The sequence below is a fragment of the Spinacia oleracea genome, chromosome 3 (genome assembly GCF_020520425.1).
Source record: "Spinacia oleracea cultivar Varoflay chromosome 3, BTI_SOV_V1, whole genome shotgun sequence".
NCBI lineage: Eukaryota > Viridiplantae > Streptophyta > Magnoliopsida > Caryophyllales > Amaranthaceae > Spinacia > Spinacia oleracea.
The window spans coordinates 117651590-117661061 of NC_079489.1; the positions used below are offsets into that span (position 1 = coordinate 117651590).

Here is a 9472-nt window from a genome sequence, read left to right on the forward strand (position 1 = left end):
AGGGAGAACCCGTGTTCGATCCCCCGCAACAACAATTGGGAGGGGAATGGAACCTAACCACCCAGAACTCGCCCCGAATCCGGATTAGCCCTAAGGGTGAATCGGATGCTAACACCAAAAATAATAGGAAGAAGATCCTTGAAACCCGTGGAACTTAGAAGACCGGAAATTAAGTAAAAGTGCCACACAATAGTTGGAGAGACATTGTGTATTGCACACTAGTCTCAAGAGTCAATAACCATGACTTGGTTAGTTTTTTATTAACCCTCGTAAAACAAGGAGCATCCTTCAAGCTAAAGGGTTTTGAAAGCAGTGAGAACAAACCTCAATACTGACCTAAAATGGGGATTAAATAAAGTAAGTATGGAGAAACTGATTTCAAAGGCGGTACTTAAATTATCTACGATTGTTAGTCTAGAATTGAAGTTTGATAGAACCATAATAATAATTTCGCTAGCCGGTCCGCGCGGCTCTATTTACCTCTCTATATCAATGAGCAAAGGATATTTAGATTGGTTTTCTCATTAACTGTCTCTATTGAATCAATACCAATTTTTAATGCAAAACATTTTACATGCATAAGATGTACACTAAGTTTATTGTACATCATAATGACTTTTAGCCAAAAAAAAAAATTATAGCTTTTATCTAGTTTGTAACTTTTAATATATTTTGATTAACTTTTTATAAGAAAGTCAATACATAAAAATTTTAAAGTGTTAATTAATGATTAATTTTATAATGTTATTAGTGATTCTGAAGAAATACTTTTTATTAAATGAAAATATATAACTTTTACTTATATGAAAGTAACTTTTAAGCATTTTGGGTTAATTTTTACATTTGATCGACGTTAATAATTACTCTCTTAATTAGTTATTGAATAAATGTAACAATTTAACTCTTGCACTATTTATATAAGAGTACTAATTAACAACTAGTGTTGCCCGGGAAATGTCCTGGGTTAGGCTCCGTTCTATTCAATGTATTTTGTCTGAACTTATATTATCTAAATTATCTGAACTTAATCGAAGTTAACTGAACTTATCTGAACAAAACTTATTTTGACTGAAATAAACTTATTTGTGTGTTAAAGTGTCTGAAAAAACTTATTTTTTTTGAACTTATATTATCTGAACTTAACTGTACTTATCTGAAATTAACCGAACTTATCTGAACTTACTGGACTTATTTTGTCTGAAATAAGTCAAAATAAGTCGAATAGAGCAAAATCTTACTGCTTTGAACATCATATATTATCGTGTGCATAAAAGTTGGTGTATATTACACACCTTGATGTTCCAAGTTATATGTATTTTATGTGCAATATAGATCATATCTAATGATTGACTAAGATGCATGGTAAGATATCAACTCTTCGTGTGACAGGTCCCAAGTTCGAATCTTATTGGCCGAAAGAAATTTTTGATGCATGTTAATATGTTATACGTTGTACATATTCTTTGTTAAGGAAATGGCGTATCGTATTCTAGTGACGAGAGAGTTTTACGTAACACTTAACATTATTAAAGACGATTTAAAATACATTAGTATATATAGATAAGTCGAACTTATCTATACTTAACCGACTCATCTGAACTTACTGGATTTATTTTGTCTGAAATAAGTCAAAATAAGTCGAATAGAGCAAAATATTACTACTTTGAACATCATATATTGTCGTGTGCATTATGTAAAAAGTTGGTGTATATTACACACCTGGATGTTCCAAGTTATATGAATTTTATGTGCAATATAGATCATATCTAATGATTGACTAAGATGCATGGTGAGATATCAACTCTTCGTGTGACAGGTCCCAAGTTCGAATCTTATTGGCTGGAAGAAATTTTTGATGCATGTTAATATGTTATACGTTGTACATATTCTTTGTTAAGGAAATGGCGTATCGTATTCTAGTGACGAGAGAGTTTTACGTAACACTTAACATTATTAGAGACGATTTAAAATACATTAGTATATATAGATACTATAACCAAAACAAGAAAAAAAAATCGTGTATGAGCTAGCAAATGCCGGGGTAATAACTATATTTTTTTATTGAGGAAACTAATGTAGCTATTTAGTTAAATACTCGTATGTTTTATTAATTAAATAAGATGTTTTATTTTTAAAAAAAGTTTTATTAGTTTGTCCACGCGACATTGTTCTTTAGTTTGAAATACTTGTACTTTGACGTAAGTGACATATCAATGTTGAATTATTAATTTATTGATGATATGTTTTAACCAATGATGTCTTGGCGGCTTGGCCTAGTGGTTAAGATTGAGGGCATGTGTACAATAGGTCTCAGGTTCGAATCCCCCTACCCCCATTTGTAATTTACATTGCCCTCGTGGCTCATTCGAAAAAAAAAAAATGATGATATATTTTAAGAGTGCGTAATTAATTTTTTATTATTATTCATAAATGGATTACTTCCTTCGTTAAAATAGAAAATACGGACTACGTACTTTTGTATTATTATCATCATATCATTACTCTGTTCTCCCTATGTGACAACTCCCAAGTCCTAACAAACATTCTAAATTTGTAGAATACGTATTTAACACTACTTATATATTTAGTAAAAGTTTAAAACACTTGGGTGCTATATATATTTTGCGTTGATCGCACGTAGATTTATAGATTAGCATGAAACGTTAATTTATTACCTAATGATGTGTTGCACTATCATGTCATTTGACAAATTAATGTCTATATTATCAACCCATTTTCCTGGTGATGTGCTAATGTTTAGTGATATCAATACAGGTGGATGGAGAGGGTTGTTAGACGCGCGCCCTATCTAGATTAAAAGTTGAAACTTGAAACAACGTAACACTATTGTTTATACAGACTAAAACTAGTTATTGGTTTGGATGATAGCATCGAAGTGTTGCATATAGTTTGATCTTTTTATTCATTTTAAATTTACTTATAAATTTCATTATATAGCAATTTGAAAATAATACGAATTTTATTATATATGCAGTTTAACAATAAAATTGGTTGACCAACAATTGGTATATTAATTTTTTGAGTAATTTTCTTTATTTCTGAAAAACTTTATTTTCTGTATCACTTTACTTATAACTTAAGAAATTTGTTAAGTTACAATTGTATATTGAGCTACAAAGTCAAAATACATTTTAGAGGAAAAAAACACCATTTGATTACTTAAAAGACAGCGCAACATTATTGTTTCCTATTTATTTCTGTGTTAATTTTAGGGTTTTATGTTTGATCTAAATAAATTTCTAAAAAAGAGATGTGATTTGATTAGTAAATGAATATAAACTAAGAAAATTTTGTTATCATAAATTGTTACTCAAATAGATAAATTTGGCCTTAACTTTTTATACATTCAAAAGAACGACTTTTCCCTTTTTTCAATTGCTTTAGAGTCATACAGAGTAATTTGTATTGTTGGAGTGATGGATAAAACTTTGCATTAACGCATGAGAGGTCATAGATTCATGGATGGGTAGCACCATTTTTTGTGAGGACATAATAAATAATTATGTGTGCGCGTATGACATGCATGGCGTGACGATGCCATGTCACTTGCCAAGTTATCATGACACATGGCGAGATGACATGGATTGCCTTGAAGATTTTATATATACTTCATCCGTTCCATAATGATGTTCCAATTTTGTTTTTCATGTTTAATTGCCAACACACCTTTTGTATCGTTTTTATCTATAGTTATACAATATTAAAATTTATAAAATTTTTGATATTCTTAAAAGTATTCATTGATATGAGTCAATTAAACAAGATATCCCATGAATATGTTTTTCTTATATATTGAAAATAATTTATAAGATTCTCTTCAACTGTGAATAGTATCAAAAACCTAAATTGAAACATCATTATGGAACGGAGGGAGTATATATAGATGAGAACATTGATATACTAGTATATAAATAAGCCCCAAATTAAGTGAGAAGTAAACACGCAAATGACCGAGCTGTCCAACATTAAAGAAATAAAGGGGGGAGGACTTACGTCAAGACCATGTGCATTCTTGATCTTCGGTCAAGTGAAAAATAATTTCTCTCTCATCCTTCTCCTTCTTCCACCTCATATTCCACTAACTTGACATACCACTTACTTAAATCTCTCATTTTGCTTCTACAATCTTGACTCAAGGTCATTAATTTCTCTTACCTACTTTTTTATTTTTACATATACTCCACTTTAAATTCACCTTCAAACACAATTATTAATTTTAACAAACAAAAAAATATGAAATTAAATTAACATTACATATAAATAAAAAATGTAACGTATAATCTTAAACATACATATATAGCACAATAAAATAAAATTGATACATAATAGGATTGTTATCATGCAAAATGAAAAACAAAAAAAAATAACAAAAAAAAATAATAATTACATGATTGCATGCGTGGCAGGTTCACACGAGCCCAACAACTTGAAATATTTGTTGCATGCATATAGTAATATAACCACGGTACAAATTGCATTAAATATTTGCATGCAAACAGCCGATACAACTGCAAGTGGAGCTGAAGTACGTCGGTCCCACCTCCAATTTTAATGCAATTGACCTTGGGTCACATATGCGTCCTGGGTCAAGTTAATTAAATTTTGACCCTTGTACACTGTCAACATTGTAGTCATTTTGTCCTGTCAATTATCACTTGACCCAAGCTACATGTCAAGGTTGTGTGTGCTCTAATAATTATAGTAAGGCTAGATGCACTAGTAGAACTTTGCAAATTAAATTTCAAACTTAAATGATAAATCTAATCAATTTAAGGTTCCGTTTAGATGAGTGTAAAACATTTTACAAGGAAAACACATTTCCAAATTAGTTTTCCTTTGTTTGATTTCTTAAAAGAAAATGGAAGAAGATGGTGAAGATTAAGGGGAAGAAGGGAGAGGGAGGTATGGAGGAAAGGTGGAAAAGTGATTTCCCTCCCTTCAAATGGAAAAGTTTTTTCCACCTTTGAGGGAGTTATGGAAAATTGTTTTCCATTCCTTGCTAAACCAAACAACGTAAAATAATTAAAAGGGAAAAATCATTTTCCATGAAAACGTTTTATACCCTACCAATTCAACGGAGCCTAAAGAGTTTATCATATCCTTCATTACTCATTAGTCACTTCTCTATCTCTATTTACAAACTTTTATATAAGGCGGTCTTTCCTGTAAGACCGCCTTGTTGTCACCAAGCTGCCACGTATGAGCTGAGTCAGCGTTTTATCTCCCAAAAAATATATATACATATTTTGCATTTCTTTTTCATTTTTATTTTCATAACCCTAATTCTCTCTCCTCCAAATTTCTCTGACCCCCTCTCTCTCCTCCAAACCTCTCTGATCCTCTCTCTCCTCCAAACCTCTCGGCCAACGCCGGTGATAACCTGGAGAATCGAGGTCGACGGCGGAGGATACCGGCGACGCGGTTAGGGCGGAGGTGAGAATTGTTCACTCGGCCTCCATCTGTCTCCTTCATTTCTCCTTCATTCTTGATTTAGTTAGGGTTTTGATTTTCCTTTTTATTGTTTAGTTTTGTTGATTTTGCAGATTAATTTACCGGAAAGATGAGAATGTGGTGGCCGACGAGCAGCGGCGAAGGGAGGAAGGAGATCGTGCGATGTTCAGGAAGAGGAGAGGAGAGACCGAGGAGGTTGCGCGATGAGTCGTCGTGGCTGCTGCTGCTCCTCGTCGGACAACCTAGTTAGGAAATTGCATGAGGAAGATGAGGTGTTCCTTATGAGGTGATTCTTTATCTTTCACATGTTGATTTGTTGATTTAGATTTGATGATTTAGATTTGATTTTGTTTTGTTTCGATTGAATTGATTAGGTTTTTCCAATCTCCTCTTTTGATTTAGGTTTTTTTGATTTTTGAATTACTGGCAGGAGGAGGCGGATTTGCCGCTGGTTGTTGGTGGTGGTGGTTGCCGCTACCGCAATTAGAGGAAGGAGACGTAGCGCCTGATACTGAAGTTGCTCAGTCATGCGGTGGCTGCGAGGCGAACGAAGCGAAGCTGCTAACCTCGCTAGGGTTTCGTAGCTGTTCGAAAATACTTTTACCTCTACCGTTCTTGTTCTTCATCTTCAATAAATCCCTAAATCTCACTCCTTTCCAATTCTAAGCAAATAGAGGATCCAAATTATCAATCAAAAATTGGAATAGGCAAATTGCAATAATAAATTGGAGAAAGAAAACCCCAAATCTGAATATTTTTTCTTGATTAGAAAATGGTAGGAATGAAAATAAGATTATTGAAATTGGGAATTTTGAATAATATTGGAAAGGAGGAGTAATTTAGGGGAGATGAATGGTTGAATGGTTGAATGGAGCGTGAATCTTGATAAAGGAAATTGGGAGTTGGAGTTGAATGACTGATTACAGAGTCCTAGCCCGCAGGAGCAGTTTTTTTTTTAATATGTATATTGGGCTACGAAAATGGGTCCTGTGTTTTTTGGTGGCCCTGTGCTGTTGACCAGGATGCACAGGGTCATCACCGGGCCTGTTCTAGTGACACGAGACATGTTTATGCCAAGCTCAATCTAACTAGAACCGAGTAGGAATTTAGGGTTAGGACTTAGGAGTGTTTCTTTATAAGTCCCCTCTCCCTCAGACCTTTTGATAATAGCTAGACTGCTAATTAGATGTTACTTGTATTAAAAGTGGTGACAAATTAATATATAAACGTATATATAGTTCCACTATATATCCCTAGCTCTAATCATTTCATTTTACAAAATTTCTCTAACTAACTTAAATGTTACGTACCATCCATTTTATTATGTTATGTACCTCTCATATAGTCATATTTAATTTGTTGGGAATTGGGAGTAGAGAATTGTGTCAAAAGTAATTGAAAAGGGGGGTATCGATCATTGTCTTTACATAATGCCATTTGCAATGTTTGGTTAAGTTAGGATGGAGCAAACCAGGCATGGAATTTGATATGGATTGAATATCATGGATGGAATTTATTTGTATTATTTATATGGATGGAATTTATTTGCATTATTTACGTATATGGACATGTTAATATAAAAGTTACTTTATACGAAATATTTCATATATACCACTAATACGTTGAAAATCAATGGGGTTTTGGTGTAATAACAAAGACTGAACGCCTGCATGTGCATACTATATATTTAGTTACGTTCCCTTCTCCTTGTAATTTTATATGTTATGTACTAGCTGTCACTCTCTCCTCTTCATTATTTCCCTCTCCCATTCTTGGGTTTCATTTTCTTGGCCTTTCTCTCCGTTTGATTTAACTATTGTCTTCTAAATTCAATAAATAAATCTCACAAAATGGGTGGAGTTCACCTTTGTTCGTCTGTCTCCCTACATATATATGGTGGAGTTAGTTTTAGTATGTCTAGTTTGTCGTTCCCTCGTAGTGGATTTATGTAAATTTGGTTCGTTGGCAAAGTTTTATGTGGGATTACAACATATTTCGAATATACTCAGATGAATCAAGTGTAAGTCATCCTCACGAATACAATAAATCGTTAGACCCTCAGTGTTAGAATCCAACCTTCTTTTACTTGCATTTCTCTTATCTATTATTTATAGGATCTTTTTAATAGTTTTCTAGGCTTTAGAGAGAATTATTATGTTACTGTAATTCCAATGTTCATTGAGTTTTTAGCTAATTCAAAATAAACCTCTATGAGGGGTATGGACCAATACCTCTCATCTGAAGTTGCCTTTACTTAATCACTTGCGTTGTTGTTAGCCTTTATAGATATCGTGTTGTTGCATGTTTTTAAGCTTTCCAAGATGAAGGAAATAATGCCCTTGGTCCAAGTATGCATTCTATGTTAAGTCTAATAAATGCGGTTCAGTATTAATTACCAAGTTAATAATTCAGTGAGATCAAGTGAGCTGAATGCCTAGCTAGAGGCCGCTTCAGTTCAAGTGGAATTAATGATATTAATCCACAGCTTACTCTTGACTGAACCCGTAGGGTCACACAAATAGTACGTAAACGGATCAAGTATTTAATGGCATTAAATACTCCATCTATGAATATTCGGAACCGACGGATCTTGGTTTCAGTGGGAGCTAAGATCGTCACAGGCAAGAAATGAATACTCCGGAAACGATGATATTGCCGGAAACGGAAATATGGATCGTATCGGAAATATAAATATTATCCAAGTCGTAGATGTTGCCGGAAACGGAAACATGGTACGTATCGGAAAATATTATCGGAAATGGAAATATTGCCAGAATCGGAAATATTGCCGGAAACGGAAATATTGTCAGAATCGGAAATATTACCGGAATCGGAAAATAATTCCGGAAACCGAAATATTAAATATTTGTTCGAAATGGAAATTAATTCCGGAATCGGAAATATTAAATATTGTTCGTATCGGAAATGAATTCCGGAATCGGAAAATTTAATCGGAAGCGCATCGTACGAATAAGCATCGGACGAGGCCTGCCGGACGAGGCCCAGCACGAAGCCAGGCCATCGCCCAGCAAGCCAAGCGCGCCGCACAAACAGCCACGCCAGGCCCAGCGCAAGGCCAGGCCCAGCAGGCTGCGCAGCGCGCACAGCGCGCACAGCACGCGCAGCGCGCAGCGCGCGCGGGCGCTGCGTGGGCTGCTGCTCGCGCGCACGCATGGGGGGCCATCATGGCTGCCGTGCGTGTGTGTGCAAGTGTTTGTGCACGTTTCCTAAAACATGCAGAGTTCGGTTAATGATTAAATTCCTAATTCTATTTGATAAATTAATTAAATTAGAGTTCTTGTAGGATTCTAGGTTTAATTAATTTGTATCTGAATAGGATTTCGATTCCCTTTCCATACCCCTATAAATATGAGGCTAGGGCTCACAATTTATAACAAGTTTCAAAGTATTCAAAAAGTGAGTTTTTTGAGAGAAAATTAAAACACACATCTTGCTCATAAAGTGCCGAAATTTTCTAGTACCTTAAGGGCGATTCTAGTTGGTCAATCTTAAGGCGGATCCGGACGTGCTGTGGACTATCTACGGAGGGACGACACTTGGAGTCCTAAAGACTTGTTCTTGTTCGGTTCGGGCGCAGCTAGGGAGGGCACGCAACAAAGAGTATGCATCTAAATTATGCTATATGATTATGTGTAAATAATATGTTGTCCTGGGTTAATGGTTGTTTCCGCATGATCTATGTAATGTCATATGTATCATAACCTAACAGTGGTATCACGAGCCCCTTATTATTTTCATAATCTAAATTGCATGAACATGGTTAAATATTACAAATTTGCAAGAATTAAAAGGGGTGATTAATTTTCGTAATTGTTAATTAATTGCAAATTGCGTTTATTTAATTATACGTACGCAGTTTTTCGGCAGTTTCTTCGTTACTCATCCGAATTGAGTGATTTTTGTGTCAATTCCGCATGTAAAAGGCATTCTACAATTTTGACAAAAATAATATTTTTCTGCCGAACCCAGAATTCTCAAA

The 9472-nt window shown here is 34.4% G+C and overlaps 1 long non-coding RNA gene across 1 annotated transcript; it reads left to right on the forward strand.

Annotated features, from left to right (window-relative positions):
* The first annotated feature begins 5160 nt into the window (after nucleotides 1-5160).
* LOC130469319 (uncharacterized) lies at nucleotides 5161-5954 on the forward strand. Its single transcript, XR_008929781.1, has 3 exons — nucleotides 5161-5454; nucleotides 5548-5758; nucleotides 5903-5954. It is a non-coding gene; the product is annotated as an uncharacterized lncRNA (long non-coding RNA).
* The last annotated feature ends 3518 nt before the right edge of the window (nucleotides 5955-9472 follow it).